We start from the raw sequence: 17,070 nt of genomic DNA on the forward strand, positions 1-17,070 counted from the left end.
TGACCCACTCCGGAAGCTCTGAAAAAAGAAAAAAAAAAAAAAATAGAGGCTTTTTGCTTATGAGACCTCAAACTTACACAGCACACCTTCCTACCATGGTGTGGGTCTGATACACTCAGGAAGCTCTGAAAACAGACAAAAATACAGGCTTTTTGTTTAGGAGACCTAAAACTTACACAGCACAACAGCACACTCTCACTACCATGGTGTCAGGTAGGGAGAGAATGCATGGGGGGCTTAGGCTTTTGCTTTTGTTCAGGTATAGGGTTGGGGGTCTGGCTTTTCAAGGATGCTGCTGCTGCTAAGTCGCATCAACCATGTCTGAATCTGTGCGACCCCATAGAAGGCAGCCCACCAGGCTCCTCCGTCCCTGGGATTCTCCAGGCAAGAATACTAGAGTGGGGTTGCCAATGCCTTCTCCATTCAAGGATGCACTATTGGTGAATTTAAAACATACGAGGGAGAATTTAAAGTGTAGGAAGAGAAACCAACAAACAAGTGACCCAAATGGCCAGTTACAGAAATCAACCAAGGTTTCTAAAACAAAGGAGCCTGGGGAGGGGCTCGTGGCCTGGCCCTTCCTCTGGTGTTTTCTGGAGTTCTGTGAGTCAGTCTAGCAAATCACACAACCTGAAGTGGGAGTACTGGGATTCCTGAGTTTGTAGCCAAGTCGGGCAGAAGTGTGAGGGAGCTGGGGATCCAAGAGTTGGCATCTGAGGTGGGGACAGTCTTGTAGAACTGGGATCATACCTGTGAGTCTGCCCCTCCTTCTGGGGTCGTTAGTGTCAGAACTGAGCTGAAGCCCTGGACACACAGTTGGTGTCAAGAAGGGAAAACACACAAACAAAACCCTCTCAGCCAGGACCTGTGAACCCTCTGTAATCTCAGTTTTAAGCAAATGCTCTCAACTTCCACCTCCTGTCTTAATGGCTCAACCCTTTGTAGATGAAGAACCTAGAATCCTTGACCTGATGCTGCTAAGCCCCTTCACACGCCCCCGGATTCATCCTGTCTTCAGGACGCCTTATGCACAGCAGGTCCTGTCTCCCCACTGGCCCTGCTTGGACGCCCCTTTCCCCTCCGCTTGCCTTCACTCCCCACGACTGCTTCACGCGGCACCTTCTCTTCCAAAGCTCCTGTCAGGTCCCCACACCCACTCTCAGCTGAGAGACATCATGCCTAGTTTTCAAAGAAAATCAAAGCAACCAGAAGTGAATTTCCCCAGTTGCGGCCCCCAGGTGTGTCTACGTCTGTGCCCACGTGTGGCGTGTGATTCTCTCCAGGCTCCCTGCACACCTTCCTGTCTCTTCTCCCTGCCCCCCTTCCCCAGTCCTCACCACCTCCTTTTTCTTTCAGCATCTTTGGAGAGATTCTGAATGGTTCCTGTTTGATGACGCCTCATCTTTGTCCAGGTGAAATATTCCTGTGCTATTTTTCTTAATTTATTGTATTTAACTGCTTGCTTTATACTGATTCTTTTTTTGTTTGTTTGCTTTTTTAATTTATGCCGGCTCTTAGCTGTTGCATGCAGAATCTTTAGTTGTTACAGGTGAACTCTTAGTTGTGGCACGTGGGATCTAGTTCCCTGACAAGGGATCGAACCTGTGCCCCAGCATTGGGAGCTCAGAGTCTTAAGCACTGGACCACCAGGTCTGTCCCTGTACAATCTACTTTAAAGAGGTTTTATAGGGGGGTAGACAGAATTGGGTACCAGGCTACAGGGATTTCTCCCTATGATGCATGATTGTTACTATGAATACCTTCTTTCAATGGGTAACCAATGAGAATAACACAAATGGACCATCCCCATTCTCATAACCAGATTCACAACTGCTGCCTCCTAAGCAGACTGCTCCCTACCAGTGTGGTTCCCTCATGTGATGGTCAAATCAGCATATCTCTCCTCCTTCCTGAAGCTGAGCTTCCTGTGTTATACAGCAGCTTCCCACTAGCTAGCTGTTTTATATATGGTGGGTTTATAACAGTCCTTTACCTTCACTTCCTGAATCCAGTCTATATATAGCTACCGAGCTTTTTCCAGATTACAAACTTGACAGTGTTATTTTCTCATTTAAAGTCCTTCAGTTTCTTCTCTTTGCTTACAAGACAAATTCAAATATCCAACCCTGAGTCTACATATCCTACAGTGTTTCCTTTTTCTTTAGCCAAAGGACACATGACTTCCCAAATTCACATTGCGATCTACACCTTTCTATCTTTGCCTATGATCTTCCTTTTCCCAGGACTGGCTTCACCACTGTGTGTGTGTCTGCCTCATAAATACTGACTCATCCCTTAGACCATAAATCAAAAACTGACCTCACAGCAAAGTTTTCTCAACCTCTCCCCCTGTTCCCACCCCCACACCATAGGAACAGGAACAGCTGTTCCTTCCTTTAAGACCCCTCCTCCTCACTGCAGTGAATAGTGATGAACTGTTACAGTGTGGATCTGTTTGATCCAGCTGAAAGCCCCTGGCATTCTGGGAGCACATTTTGTTCATTTTGTACCTGATTCTGCCTAGGAACTGGAAATCGTGGGAGCAGAGGAAATGGGTCTCAGGAAGAATGGTGCTGAGCCAAGCTGCCCTGTGCCTGGAAAGGGGGCCAGGAGAGTGCTAGAAACGAAGAACCAGGTGATGCCTGAAGGGACCCATCTGACTGTTTTCTATCTTTGTGTAATTCCTCTCACTTGAGTGCTTTGCCCAGAAACTTCAAGGATGTTAGAGTACTATACTCGTGTAACATGAAGCTGGAAGATAAGCCTACATTCTGAGTAACTTACTTCCTTTTATTAAGCAGGAGGGACAAACATATTTTCCCCAGAGGCAGATAATTTGGCTTTTACTTAGTGCAGGAAGTATCTTTTTTTTTTTTTTTTTAAATTCTAAGAAACCATTCATCGGAGCCTAGTGTCAGCAGGTGTGAGCCCTGGGCTCCGATGCTGTAGCATCCTCGAGTTGGAGGGACCTAAGTGATCATTGCATTTTCCAGATGAGAAAACTAAGGTCCAGAAAAGAGAGGGTACTTCCCAGGGGTCCAGGGGCAAGTGGTATCTCTGGAGCCACAGCCCTGGTTTCCTGACTCTAAAATTGGTGCTTTCTCAGTTAATCCTAAGACTTATTAATGACACTCTTTCATGGAGGAAATGTCTAGAGTTCTGAATAATAATCAGAAGAGAAATCAGAAAATAAAAGAAGATCAAAACGTGAAATTAAGCAATGTTGTGCTATTTCCTTTTATGGACACTTATTAATATTATCGCCAAAGTATTTTTGTCATTTTCAACCTAAATCATTTTTTTGTCTATTTCAAATGCACCTGATGAAGCACCCTCCACAGACCAAGGTACTGAAGACCCCAAGACTCTTCACCTCTTCTCAGCTGAGTTCGTTCCTTCCCCGCCCCTGCCCTCTACTTGCCCGCTGATGCGATGGTTAAAGCGCACGTCAAGGTATGATTTACTGCGTTGTCTCCCCAGACAGGTTTTCTCTCTTTATCTTGCTGGCATGCCGCCCTATTTCCTCTTGATTTCCTCCCTTCTGCAGGGGGATCTGACCATCTGAGCCCTAAGGCCGTGCCACGGTGTCACAGAGAGCTGTTCTCCTCCTTCTGTGCCCTCCCGTCCTCAGTGTTCCTGGCCCTGCAGCAGCGCTCGGACCCTCCGACACCCTCCACTTGCCCAGCAGCTCAGCTCTCGCGGGTCGAGGTGACTGGCTCCCTGAGCTTGCTGAGGGAGGGACAGTGACGAGCCCCCCGTATTTTGCAGCCTCGCATCCCCTCCAGTTTCTGCCAATGTGCCAGGCCCAGGTACAGAGGCCCTGGGCGCCAGGCGCTGGCCCTTGGGTCCCTGCCAGGAGGCGCTGCACGTCCAAAAGTGCCCACTCAGTGATTTCTCTGGTTCACTAGCGCCCGGTGATGGGAACAGGCCGTCAGGGCGCCTCCAGTAACAGGCCCTGGAGGACGAAGGAGAGGCTCCTCAGGCCCTGTTGCCCACAGGAGGGAGAGGAGGTGAGTGAGTGAAGCTGAGGGCCGGGGGGAACGAGGTCTCGGCTCAGGGGACCCGAGGCGGGAGCCCGAGGACCAGGCGAGCGGCCGTCCTCCCGCAGTCCCCGCTCTGCGTCAGGCCCAAGTGCCTCGCGGAAGCGCCTGGAGCCACGCGCCTCAGAACCAGGGTACCTGGGGTCAGCTCACCCAGGTCTGGCATCTCGCCAAAGAGGGTGTGGAGGCGCCTGCAAGGGACGTGACCTGTAGTCGGAGGCGGAGCCGGGACCGGTGCCAGGGTCCGAAGCCTCGGTCCAGCGTCATCTTTCCACACGACATCCCAGAGGTGTCTGAGGCTGATTCTGAGGGAGCGAGGGGGCTGCGGGACGGGACATGGGCCGTGGCGGGGCCCGGCTCTGTCCACCCGGGGCTCAGTCCTCCTGACCTCGGTGTGGTCCTGCTCCAGGTGGAGGGAACGGCCGCTCTAGGTCGCCGTCCAGAGGCCGTCTGAGGCCACAGGATAGGTCCTGGGGCGCTCTGCGCGAAGCCGGCCCGGTGCCGCCGGATACCGACACACTTCTGGGCTCAACCAATGCTCATGGCAGCCCACCGCGGCCCAAGACCCAAAGCCGCCCGTGCGCACGTGGGATAGTGCCTCGCCCAGACCGACCCTAGGCAGAGCGTACGGGGTTGAAGGGCCCCTTCTTGTTCTCAATGGAAGCACGACCCCAAGACTGGAGTGTGTGCAGAGGCGGGCAGGACGGGGGCCGGGTTCCTGAGCCCCTGATTCAGGAGCGATGAGTGAGCCCCCTCAGGGTCCAGCGTGGAAGGCGTGGGAGCCCGGGCTCGGATGGGAGAAGTCTGGGCACAGACGAAGGAGAAGAATCCCACGTTCCTATGGTTCTGTCAAAGGTGCTTCCTGTTTCCAGGCTCGAGTTATTCTCCGTCTGGTTCACACCTAAGGGCTCAACGCTGAGGAGACGCAGTCTTGGGTTTTCAAGACCTCAGAGTCTTGTAGGTGAAACAAGGTCGACGGGTAACAGGACTCCCAACTCATTCACGACTCAAGGACGTCATTCTCTTTCTCTAGGGAGAGAAGGAGGGCTCAGAGTGAGGCCTGTCCTATCAGAGTGGAGTCAGTAAGCTCCTCAGAGCAGAGCCGGGTGGGAACAGAGCTGCCAGCACCCGACAGAGAAGAGACGTGCTAACCCAGGGCCACATGCTCCCTGGCCTGCTCTGCTGGAGGAGCACGTGGGGAGTAGACTGGGGCCTTTTATGGCCCCAAAACTGAAGAAGAATTTTATGAGATTCTTGTGACTGCTCTCCCTCCCTTCTTCCCTCCATTTCTATTTTCTCTCCTTTGAAGTAGCAACCATCCCTGCCTTGGACAATTTCTCTCACAGCCCATACATCCTCCAGAGATTTCACTCAGGGCCCATAATCAGAATTAGCTCACATTACTAGACCCAATGTGGATGTTTATCTCGCTCTAACTTTTCAAACAGAAATCTTGACGTGAACTCAGACATCTCCATTTTGACCCTGCAAGAGCGGTAGACTTAATCCCAGGGTCACAGAAGCACTGGGTGTTGGTGTTGTCATTAAGATTCCCTCCATTTCTTCACTGGACACAGTCATTTCTGACCACCCAAGGACATCTTGGCTGAAACTACAACTTGTGCTTCATGCATGAGTTGAAATTCTTCATCAAGCCCTGGAAGAAAAATCAAAGGTTTTTACAGAAGAAATTACACATAAAGAAAAAAATGGTGGAAGCATCTACGTAAAAAACAGCAACTGTCTTTAAAAACTGCTTTTGAAAAACCTTGTTTCATTTTTGAGATTGAGGAAGTTGATCTTTGACAGGAGAAAGAAGGGATAAAGAAACAGGAAAACAGGGGAAATGGATAGAAACAAGTTAATGTTTGCATTGTCATAACTGAGAAAGAGTTTACAGCATAAAAGACATTTACCAGAGGATAACCCCTAGACATGATTTTGACCTTGTTTGGCCACAATTTCCTCTTCTGTGAAGTAAGGAAGTTGGCTTTGAGGATCTCTGACAGTTCCAGGCATTGTGAGTCAATGTCTTTCATTGATAGCAGAAAGGAAGAATCCTATACTTCAGAATCAAGGAGGTTAATGATAATTCTTAGAGACCTATAATTTTAGAACTGCAAAACCACTGAGAAATAACCACAAAAAATCTAAATGAATAAGAGTTCAACTTGTGGGCTAGTGATGCATTATTATCCCAGATCTACAGCTTTTCTTATGCAGACAGTAGCAGTTATAAAATGTAATGAAAGAAGAATGTGGCTCAAAAAGAAAAACCATGAAATATCTAGGAGTCAGGTTACAAAATCACTCTGAAGGACCCAGAAAGAAACTTAATGAAGGTAAGTTTCTTAGTACAAAGGTTGTACTAAGAGGAGGCAAAAACATCTAAAGGGAAATCTAGTTCTTAGACTCAATCACATATCATTTTTTTTCTTTAGTAAAACCTGTAATTTCAATGAAGCAATAACATTGTGTTTAACTTGATGGAATAATTTAAATGTTATTTGGTAATAGAGAATCACTGAGTGTAGCCATGCCCTCTGAAAGAGACTGAAGAGGGAGATTTGATTATCTTTAACTGGAGGAGCTGTGTTATTAATAGCTCAGATCACTTAGTGCTGCATCCTGCAGAGACAAACAGAAGAGCAGAAGGAACAGAACTGTCTCTGACCAGGACTAGGTAGGTGCCAGGCACGCTGTGTGGTTTAGGTGCTCTGATGGGTGTACAAAATGTGTTCCCCCGTCCTCCCCTAGATGGCCTGGCCTGGTGTACTTGGCTCACCCGGGTGGCCCTGATCATTTTCAATTCCTTCCAGTCATGTATGAGCTTGTTTCTCTTCCATGCAAGACTAGGTTTCCTAAGAGGACAGAGATGTGAACTCAGACATCAGCCTTCCATATGAGACATGTGGGAGTGAGGGCATGTCTGTGGGCTCAGGAAATTCATAGTGCTGGATGGTGCAAGCAACAGTTCTCAGGTCACTGCTGGGGACTTGTCTGTCATAGGTTTTCAGAAGAGCCTCCATTCCAGGACTGAAAGAATTAAGGATGAGACTAACCAGGAATACAGACAGAAGTAGATAAACATACTAATAAATATCTTTGAAGAAAACCAAATGTAATCTCTAAGGATAGCTATAAATTTCATCTATTAGATGAGCAAGCACACAGCCAAAAGCAAGCCAGAAACAATTTTTGCAACACATAGAATATAGGATTAGTGACCTTAAATATACATGGGATTCTGAGAAGTCAGCAAGGAAAGATGAATAGAAAAATGGGTAACGTGTAAGAGATAAAAATCACCAAAAAACATTTTTCAAAAGGTTCAACCTCAGAAACAATTTTTTTAATATATTAAAACAAAAAAGAAATATTATTCCCTCATTCAATTTGGAAAAATTGAAAAAATTCTTAAAACCACTGCTGCTAAGCTGCTAAGTCACTTCAGTCGTGTCCGACTCTGTGCGACCCCATAGATGGAAACCCACCAGGCTCCCCCGTCCCTGGGATTCTCCAGGCAAGAACAGTGGAGTGGGTTGCCATTTCCTTCTCCAATGCGTGAAAGTGAAAAGTGAAAGGGAAGTCGCTCAGTCGTGTCCGACTCTTAGCGACCCCATGGACTGCAGCCTACCTGGCTCCGCCATCCATGGGATTTTCCAGGCAAGAGTACTGGAGTGGGGTGCCATTGCCTTCTCTAGTAATGAGAATATTGACTGTCAAATATACTTTTTAACATTGTCAGCAAGAGGATAAAGTGGTACAACAGTTTCTAGCATGGGCAAATGGGAAAAACCCATTAAAACTTGAAAAATGCATATATATATATATATATATATATATATGTATATGGAGATTCCACTTCTGGAATTTATACAAAAGTAAGTGTTATATAAATTTCTCAAGATATATATATATATATGGTCATACAAATTTATGATGCAAATTCATTTGAACAGACATAAAATGTTTCCAAGATAATATTTAAGTGGTAAAAACACATTGGCATTGAGTGTGAAGTAAGATTCTATGTTTTAAATTAAAAATAAATATTTACACAATTTCATTTGCAAAGCAAAAGAGCTGAAATATTCTGAATTGTAGGTAGTAGTTATAACTGAAGGGTGGGCCTAAGGGTTTTTAAAAAACCTTTCATTTTTGCATTTACTTATGACCTGAAATTTTGGGTGTTTTTAGTTGAAACTTTCTGATGTGTAATATTTTTTATAATCAGAAAAACTGTGATAGATTTAAATGAAAGTAAACATTAAACTTAAAATCCTAGAAATAATTGGGTATATTTCTCCACTAAATTTTAACCAATACAAACTCTTTCTTCCTTTAACATGGATTCTCTAGGAAGATTATAACCCACCACCATTCTGGACCTTCCTTTCAAGTAGCCCTGAAGATCCAAACAACGGGGCTCTAAATCTTTTCTAATGAACCTCCTCACCCACAAGGGGCTGGCCTTACCCTCCTTTTGTAACAGCCAGACTCCCGCCCTACCACTGGCTTTGGATGCTCCAGCCTCTGCTTCACGGGGACGCGGCCTCCATAGATGTGGGCACAGGAGGGCCTCAACCCCAGATCTGAAACCCCAGGTCTGAGCAAACCCGAGGTGAGCAACAGCTGGGGCTCAGGGAGCCAGAAAGGACAGAGAGTCACACTCCTCCTGCCGAAGCAGGCGCAGGGCCCCAGGGCAGGAGGTCGTGTCTGCTCTGGTCCTGGAGGCCCTGAGCTCCTCGAACTTCTCACTGTGTCCTTGATCCTTCTCACCAGGTCTTCTGGGACCTCCGTTCTGGGACAATGAGGCTCCTCCGTGTCTTCCTCACCGCTCTCTTGATCCCCTTTCCAGGTACTGCCCGGTCAATACCAGCCATGATGCCCTTTCTTATCATTACTTGGGTTTTTCTTCCCTGAGTTAACCATCATCAGAAAGTAAAGTATGACAGAGCTACTAGTAGGTCACTTCCACACCCAAATTCGGCATTGAGTGATTAGAGAATTCTTTCCAAAGCATGTTGTTGAGTCTTCATGACCTTAAATGTCTTATTGGTGGTAACTTTCTCCCTCCTCTTCTTTCCCTGGAATGAGCTGGATGATTTGCGAACTAAATCAGTTGAATCACTTGTCTGGTATAACCCAGTATGAGAAAAACTTCCTTTATTCAGGCCCAGACCGGAGACCTCTTGCCACATGTCACGGTGTGAGCTTGAGTTCTGCTGGACAAGGCTTCCATCTGACGAGCCTGTGAGAGCTGGGTGGGTTTTGCATGATGGGGAGGTGGGGTGACTGGTGAGGCACACGGGGCAGTGGTTACTGACCCTGCAGTTACCACCCAGGTGTTCCTGTGGCACGAAGGGTGTATATTTGTGTATATATATATATATATTTTTTTTTTTCTTTCTTTCTTTTGGCTGTGCCGGGTCTTCGTTGCTGTGCAGGCTTTTCTCTAGTTTTGGAGAGCGCAGGCTACTCTCCAGTTGCAGGGCACACGTTTTTCGTTGCAGGGGCTTCTCACTGTGGAGCCCGGGCTCCGGGGCACAGGCTCACAGTGGTGTCTCAGGGGCTTAGTTGCTCCCACACGTGGGATCTTCTCGAACCAGGTTCATCAGTAACACTGACATCTTACATCAGAACAGAGAGTGAGGGATACAAGGGGGACATTTGCTATTGGTGTTTAGCTGGGAAAGAAGGGGATCCCAGTCAGATGGTGAGACCCCCAGATTTCCTCATGGGACTTCCATGAGGCTTCATATAAACGTCTTTTCCTTTTCCAGACAGCACTAGGGCACTCAATTTTGAAAGACCCTGCCATCTTCGGGGTGGAATCTGCCTGAAGCAAGGGACACCAAGCTGTGAGGCCTTCAGAGGACCCTGCCGGGCATTCACCATTTGCTGCAAAATAAAGCTGAGCTGATGGAGGCAGCCCAGCTGAGGAGCCCGCCAAGAGACCCTGAGCAAGTCTCCTCTTGTGCAAATAAAAGAAGACAGTTCTCACATCTACACAATCGAATGTTTTATCATTAGGACTGATGTTGTTTTCCATGGCAGGGTAGGCAGTGGGAGGGAGACAGTTATTATGCTTTAAATTCTTGCCTGGAAAATTCCATGGACAGAGGAACCAGACAGGCTACAGTCCATGGGGTTGCAAAGAGTTTGGCAGGACTGAGCGACTGAACACAAATGTTGCAACAGTGTTTTCATTCACAGAGCAAATGTGACTCTTAAGCCACTTTGGCCCGAGGCTGGAGTCCTGAGAGATGTGCGGTCATGCGGTGTCTTCCTTGTCCACGTGTCTTGTCCAAGGTGTGGCCCCGTCCGTAGTTTGCTGAGTAGGCCGCCTCTCCATGCCGGTGTCACTCTCCTCCTTCTGGGGAGGGAGCAGGCCTTGACAGGACCAGAGTTCTCTGCTGTTTACAGAGCAGGTTTAGGGCAGGAGGACGGAGACAGGAGGCAAGGTGCCCAGGAAGCGGGGGACAAAGAGGAAGGACCAGAGACAGGAGCATTCTTCCAAAACCTGAACAATCTCATGGGAAAGAAAGAGTGTGACTGGCATTGTGGTGATGTGACGAGGACCAGTTTTATAACTGGGTCCCAATCAGTGATGAGTGGGCTTCCCTGGTGGCTCAGATGGTACTGAATCGGCCTGCTATGCAGATTTCTGGGTTGGACAGAACCCCTGGAGGAGGAGACAGCAATCCATTCTAGTATTCTTGCCTAGGAAATCCCATGGACAGAGGAGCCTGGTGGCCTACAGTTCATGGGGTCGGGAAGAGTCAGACACCACGGAGCAACTAACACTTTCACTTGACTTTCAACCATGAATAATTAAAGAAAATTCAGAAGAGGTTAGCAGATGAACAACCAGTGTACTGTTTCTGGCTTCTTTGTTTTGCCTCAGGTTTCATTTTTTTTTAATTCCTCAGCCAAAGTCACATATTTCAAGCCTCAACACCATCATAAATTATAATAACTGGTAATGAAAGTCACTGCGTTCTTCTTTCTGAAAATTATGCTGCTTATTCTTGCAAGTTTTCCCTTTACAGGGTATTTTAAAATCAACTTGGTCAACATAAAAATATTTTTAATCCTAATTTCTAGATTATTACCACTGTATGGAAAGTCGTGAGCCAATTTATCATTCTTTTAAAATGTATAATAATTTTCACTTGATTCTAATACTTAATCCTTGAGGAAGGAGACCAGTAGAACATCGTGCAGTAATAAAGAATTCAGTATCTAGAGTCAGATTCCTGATTCCAACTTTAATTTCACCACATACAAACTCGAACACCACACTGAATATCTCTAGTCTTATTTTTTCCCCATGGATACCATTAGGGATGATATTACTATTGGTATAAGGTAAGACTAGTTTATTCTGGTTGTAGGAAGGCCATCATAATCACCTTCAATACGCTTCACTTGGTGGGTTCTGATTAATTGCATAAATGTAGGATGAGTAATTAGCCATCATCTTGAGATGAGAGGGAAAATACAAGAATTCTTGAGTTAGTCACTCTGAAGACATTTGTTACAGAAAAATGCTTCATTCAGAATAAGGGGGATCATTTCTTATGAGAAGCCCAAGATTTTCTGGGTGAGAAAAAACTGAAATCTCACCCCCAGCTGCTGAGACTTAAGTTAGGGATGGCTCAGCCAAAGCCCGGAGACAGAGGAGAGAAACAGCAGGTTAAGGAAAACCAGGAGGAGGGTGCCTGGATGTCTGTTAGCATCACTGACGCCCTCTTGGGCTCATGCATCTCCCGCCATCCTTCTGCTGACCCAGCCCTGTACTGGCCTGTGTGGTGAATCACGTCTCTGTCATCAGGGTCTTGTAGTTAATAGATATTGTTTAATACCCATTAGGACCAGGCAGCCTCCATGCTCTGTTAGTCCCCAAACAATGAGGATAACCTTCCCTGATGTATTCCCATGTGACTAGTTACCCTTTCACAAATCTTAGGAAAATAGATTCCTATTTCCAAGCCCCCACCTGTGTACACCAGGTTAGCAACAAAATAGCCCCAGTGGCTCCTCAGAGGGAGCTTTGGAGTCCTGCTCTGTGAGGAAGTAAGGTGCTCCCCCGACCTTGGTAAAAAAATGGACTTATTGATTATACCCAGCAGCCTCCTCAGTTTTTGGTCTCAAGATGCCATCTCCGTTTGGTAAGCTGTTTTCATTCCTTCTGTCCTTCATCAGGGACACTAAGCCCCTGTCCCAAACTTGTTTTGATTCAGGCTTTGGCTAAGGAGCAAAGCCCTTCGACTTTCACTTACCCTGAAACTATGCTGTGTTTTATAGCACAAGAGTCAAGTACATGAGGCTTTATGGGTCATTAGACATCACCATGTCCTGGACAGGGCCCTGAATCAGCAGGGTCATTCCTAGAGCACAGATAAAGCCCATTGTCAGACGCAGGGGGACCATCTTCTGTACAAACTGAGCCAAGTGACATGCTACAATAGATCTCAGACACCTCTCAGCATCTGAAGAGAAGTGAGTCCTAAACCCTGTGATAGTTTTCCTTCTCGAAGTCCCATTCGGTTTAGTGCAAGAGTGACTATCGGAAGAATAAAAGATTGTATCTTGACTGTATTTGTGCCTGAGTTGAAGAAGTAGTGGATGGTACTAACTTCATGAAAGCAAATGGAAAAATGTCATCTAAACTATTCACAGGTTCCCATAGAGTAAGTGCTCCATCAATTTTAATCATTCTTTTAGATTTTTATTTTTTTGATGTGGACTGTTTTGAAAACTTCATTGAATTTGTTACCCTATTGCTTCTGCTTTATGTTTTGTCTTTCTGACCACAAGGCATGTGGGATCTTGGCTCCCCAGTCAAGGTTGGAACCCACATCATCTGCACTGGAAGGCCAAGTCTTAACCACTGGACTGCCAGGGACATCCCATCTATTCATTCTTTTTTTTTTTTTTTTTTTTTTACCGTCATCATCATTGTTGTTCTCTTCTCGTCCTGCACCCATTAAGAGCTAACAAAAGAAACCCTTCCAGCTTTGCCTGGAACATTGTTAATCGTTGCACCTGTTCATATCATGGGCTTTCGAAGTCCGGGAAATATTTTAGTTAGTACTCAGATCAGAATTGAACACTGTCTTCCATATGCAATCGCCCTGTTTGGACCTATTAAAGAAGATTTGGGTCGCTTTTTATTCAACCCACTGAAGTGCTGTTTGTTTTCTCCTTTCCAGGAACTTGCGAGGAGTCTCTTCTGAACCAGCCTTGAAGCTGTCTTACCTCCTCATCTTTGTTGTCTTCTTTTCTCAAGTGATACCAGGTAAATGGTCTCTGGCATTTCCCTGTCATATCTGAGTTCAATTTCGTTTCTCCAGCCTGCTCCACTTTCAGAGAGATACCCTGGTGTCCCCAAAGCACCTCAGGGATGCTACTCTGGGAAGAGAAGAAAAGGGAAGTTTCCCAGCCGGGTTTGCCAAAGGTCATCTGGCCTGGAGGCATAGAGAAGAAACCCTGAAATCAATGGGAAAGAATGGAAACAAACCATCATCTGCTTTCTTTAAAGTCTAATATGATGACATAGTCATAACATACATGGTCTCCTTTTTTAAACCTTCCACCTACTGACGTGTGTCTGAGCTGATAGCAATACCTAAAGTTTACCATTTGCCTCATTCCAGAGGCATTTTGTTCCTGGCTGCAGAGCACGAAAAAAGAGGAAGCTTAGAGGTATTCTTTAGGAGATAATTCATATAGGTAGAACCACGACATTTTGGGAAAAAACACAGATGTATATTCTTCCCCATATCTTGAGCAAGCAGTGGCAGGGATGAGAAAAGAAGGGGAGGCGGGGGTCTGAGCCCCTGTGTGATTGCTCCTCGCATCACAGAAGTGCTGACTGTCACGGGACAGCTCAGAGGGCAGTAAAATCACTTGGATGTGCGGGAGGAGAGTGGCTGGTGTGGCTGAGAGGGGCTGGAGTGTCCCTGAGAGCTGGCGCCTCGCCTTCTGCAGGGATTCTTGTCTTTTGCTGCCATATAGTGCTTGGTGCCCAGCACTCTTCGTCCTCTGTCTCCCCTCACTCACTTCCTCCCATCATCACATCACACCATGTGGTCGCTCAGTCGTGTCTGACTCTTTGTGACCCCATGGTCTGGCCAGGCTCCTCTGTCCACGGGGTTCTCCAGGCAAGAATAACAGAGTGGGTAGCCATGCCCTCCTCCATGGGGTCTTCCTGACGCAGGGATCTATCCCAGATCTCCCACATTGCAGGCAGATTCTGGACCATCTGAGCCACCTAATGTAAATACACTCATCTGACCAATCATTCCTTTCCTAAGTCTCACTGCTCAGGGCTCCTCGTGCTTCCCAGGGTGTTAGCTCACAAAACCTGACAGATAATGAGCTAAGCGAGCAGGGGCTGGATGGATGCAGTAGCTCCCCCGATGCCCACCCCCAGACCCTGTCCTTTGTCTGCTTCTGGTCAACAAGCCGCTCTCTGCTGTGGGCCCCCTGGGCACAGTCATCCATTCTGTGTCCTCACTCAGATGAGTGACCCCAAGTCAGTTTCCTCACTGGGCTAACTTTCAATCAGAGAGAAGGGGGTGTAGATTCCCTTCCTCCTCTGGGCTCTGAGGGGATGTTCTGGGTAAGAATGAATATAGAGCCGCAGAACTCCTTATGTGAGAATCTCGGCACAGCGCTAGGACATCCATGGGTCCAGCGATGGGTGGTCCAGAGGTCAGAGCTCCTAGGTCACAGCTGCCGTGATGAAGCCCAGCGTGGCATGGGTAGGCATCAGGACAGCCTCCACAATGTGGCACAGAGCTTCAGGTGCGAGGAACCATGATGAGCAAGCTCTCTGCTGGAAGCCAAGTGCTAGCATCTTCCCTCCAGCCTGTGGGTAGAATGAGCAGTTCAAGAAAGTGGAAACAAGGCTGACGTCCCTGAGTGGGCAGAAGGAGAGTGTGAGCCTGCCACCAGCCCTGGCATTGACTCCACAGGTCATTGACCCCCCAGGCCAAAGCCAATGAGAGCCAGCCCTCTGACCACTCAACCTGGGATCCAAAGCTGGTGACCTTTTCTAATGAACCAAAGTGGACAGGCTGGACTTAGAGGGTCCTTGGGGGGCCCTTGCTTATCTCCCCCACCTGCTAAGATGCAGGAAAATCAACCTTTTGTTTTTATATTTTTGTCTGTGCTGGGTCTTTGCTGCTGAGCCCAAGCTTTCTCTAGTTGTGGTGACTGGAGGCTCCTCTCTAGTTGTGGTCCTCAGGCTTCTCATTGCGGTGGCTTCCCTTGTTGCGGATCCTGGACTCTAGATCACAGGCTCAGCCATTTGGCACATGTGGTTAGGTGCCCCGAGGCATGTGGGATCTTCCAGGACCAGGGATCAAATCTGTGTCCCTTGCACTGGCAGGTGGACTCCCAGCCACTGGACCACCAGAGAAGTCCCAAACCAACCTTAGTCCTGGTTTGGAGCCAGGCGGGCTATTCCTTTTCTCTTTTAGAAACCTCTCTCCCCTCAGCTGGTGCCCAGACCATTCTAGGTCCTTGGTTTCAGGGTCTTAATGTTTAGGTCTTTAATCTTAATTGTAAGACTTATCTGAGAAACCCTGAAAGCAGGCGTATGTTCTTAGCCTGGGAATGGTGAGTGACCTTCAGAGTATTGCTGACACTCTTCAACTGCGTGGGGCATATGTGTGAGTATGTTCTCAGATTTTAGTAAATATCTGAGGGCTGTGCTACCATCTTGTCTTCAGCGGGATCCCTTGCCAGGAAGATGAAAACACAAACTTACAAAATTTTAATGTGCTGTTTCCAAAAGACATCTGATAACCCCACAATGGCGCATTTCAGAGGGCACAATAACAGGCTGTAAATGTCAGCCCAAGAGAGCTGTTTACACTCTCTGATCCTAGTTTCCAAATTACAGCATAAAATTTCTATTCACAACAAATTTGAAATTCAGCCTTTCTCCTACTGAACAAGCAAGTATAATAGGAGGGACAAAGTGAGGGAAAAGAGGTGCATAAGACAGAATACTTTCCTGGCAGTGCATTTTGGGGATTCCCGGTTGAACTGAATTATTTCTTCCCCCAGATCGTGATCTCAAGACTTTCTTCCAAAAACAGACATTTTTGTTCTTTCTTTAGGTTGTAGAATGCTTAATTTGTGTGACTCTCACACAAGTGTGTGCCTGGAAAGAAAATAAATGGTCTTCATCACATGGTAAACACTTCCGCTGAATCATGGACTCATGTTTGATGGAACTTCCTGAATTAAGTAAACTGAGGAATTCACATTTAATGGATCATCCCTGAATTACATTGGAAATCTGAAGCCTCATTCTATCATTTTCTTTATTCATCGACTATTCTGTCAACATCTTTTGAACACCTACTGTGTGCTAGAAACTGTACTGGTAGCTGAGACCATGGAACCAAAGTCACTTCTCTTACTCAAGTTGGGTGAATGAAGGATGTCTTCCCAGTGAAGGCCATGTGTGAGCTGAGACTATAAAAAGCAAGTACAAATCAGGCAGGGAAAGTCAGAGGACAAATAGCTTAAGTGTGTTTCAGTATGAGGAGAACACAATACGCCAGAAAGATGACTGACACTTTGTCAGGGGTTAGTTTGCAAACCAGGCTGAGATAAGATTAAACTCGAGAAAGTATGGCCAACTGGTGAAGGACCTGAGAAACTAGAGAATTTGTCCTTCATCCTTTTAACAGAGGAACACTGAAAATTTTACATGGAGGTGTGATGAGGGATGGGAACATGGAGAGACTGGGAACTCAGAGGCCACTGAGATTATCAGCAGCGACCACAGCTGCTTCCCAAAGCAGTTTGCTGTCTCTTGTGAAGTTAAACACATGTTGACCATGTGGAAACCCATATGCCAATGGAAACACAGATATCCTTCCACAAAGGGACACAAAACCTCGGTGACTTTTCATACTTTAACACGCACACACACACACACTCAAAGCTCTTTCCCTCAGTCCATACATTTGTAGACATAGATTAACAGGTTGGCTGTCCT

At 46.7% G+C, this 17,070-nt stretch overlaps 1 long non-coding RNA gene across 1 annotated transcript; it reads left to right on the forward strand.

The window, feature by feature from the left end:
- The first annotated feature begins 1,285 nt into the window (after window positions 1-1,285).
- On the forward strand, window positions 1,286-16,792 carry LOC129644673 (uncharacterized). Its single transcript, XR_008710923.1, has 10 exons — window positions 1,286-1,412; window positions 2,525-2,635; window positions 3,330-3,453; window positions 3,548-3,708; window positions 3,909-4,010; window positions 8,403-8,664; window positions 8,826-8,901; window positions 9,827-12,217; window positions 13,262-13,347; window positions 16,181-16,792. It is a non-coding gene; the product is annotated as an uncharacterized LOC129644673 (long non-coding RNA).
- Window positions 16,793-17,070: the final 278 nt, after the last annotated feature.

The sequence above is a fragment of the Bubalus kerabau genome, chromosome 2 (genome assembly GCF_029407905.1).
Source record: "Bubalus kerabau isolate K-KA32 ecotype Philippines breed swamp buffalo chromosome 2, PCC_UOA_SB_1v2, whole genome shotgun sequence".
Taxonomy (NCBI): domain Eukaryota; kingdom Metazoa; phylum Chordata; class Mammalia; order Artiodactyla; family Bovidae; genus Bubalus; species Bubalus kerabau.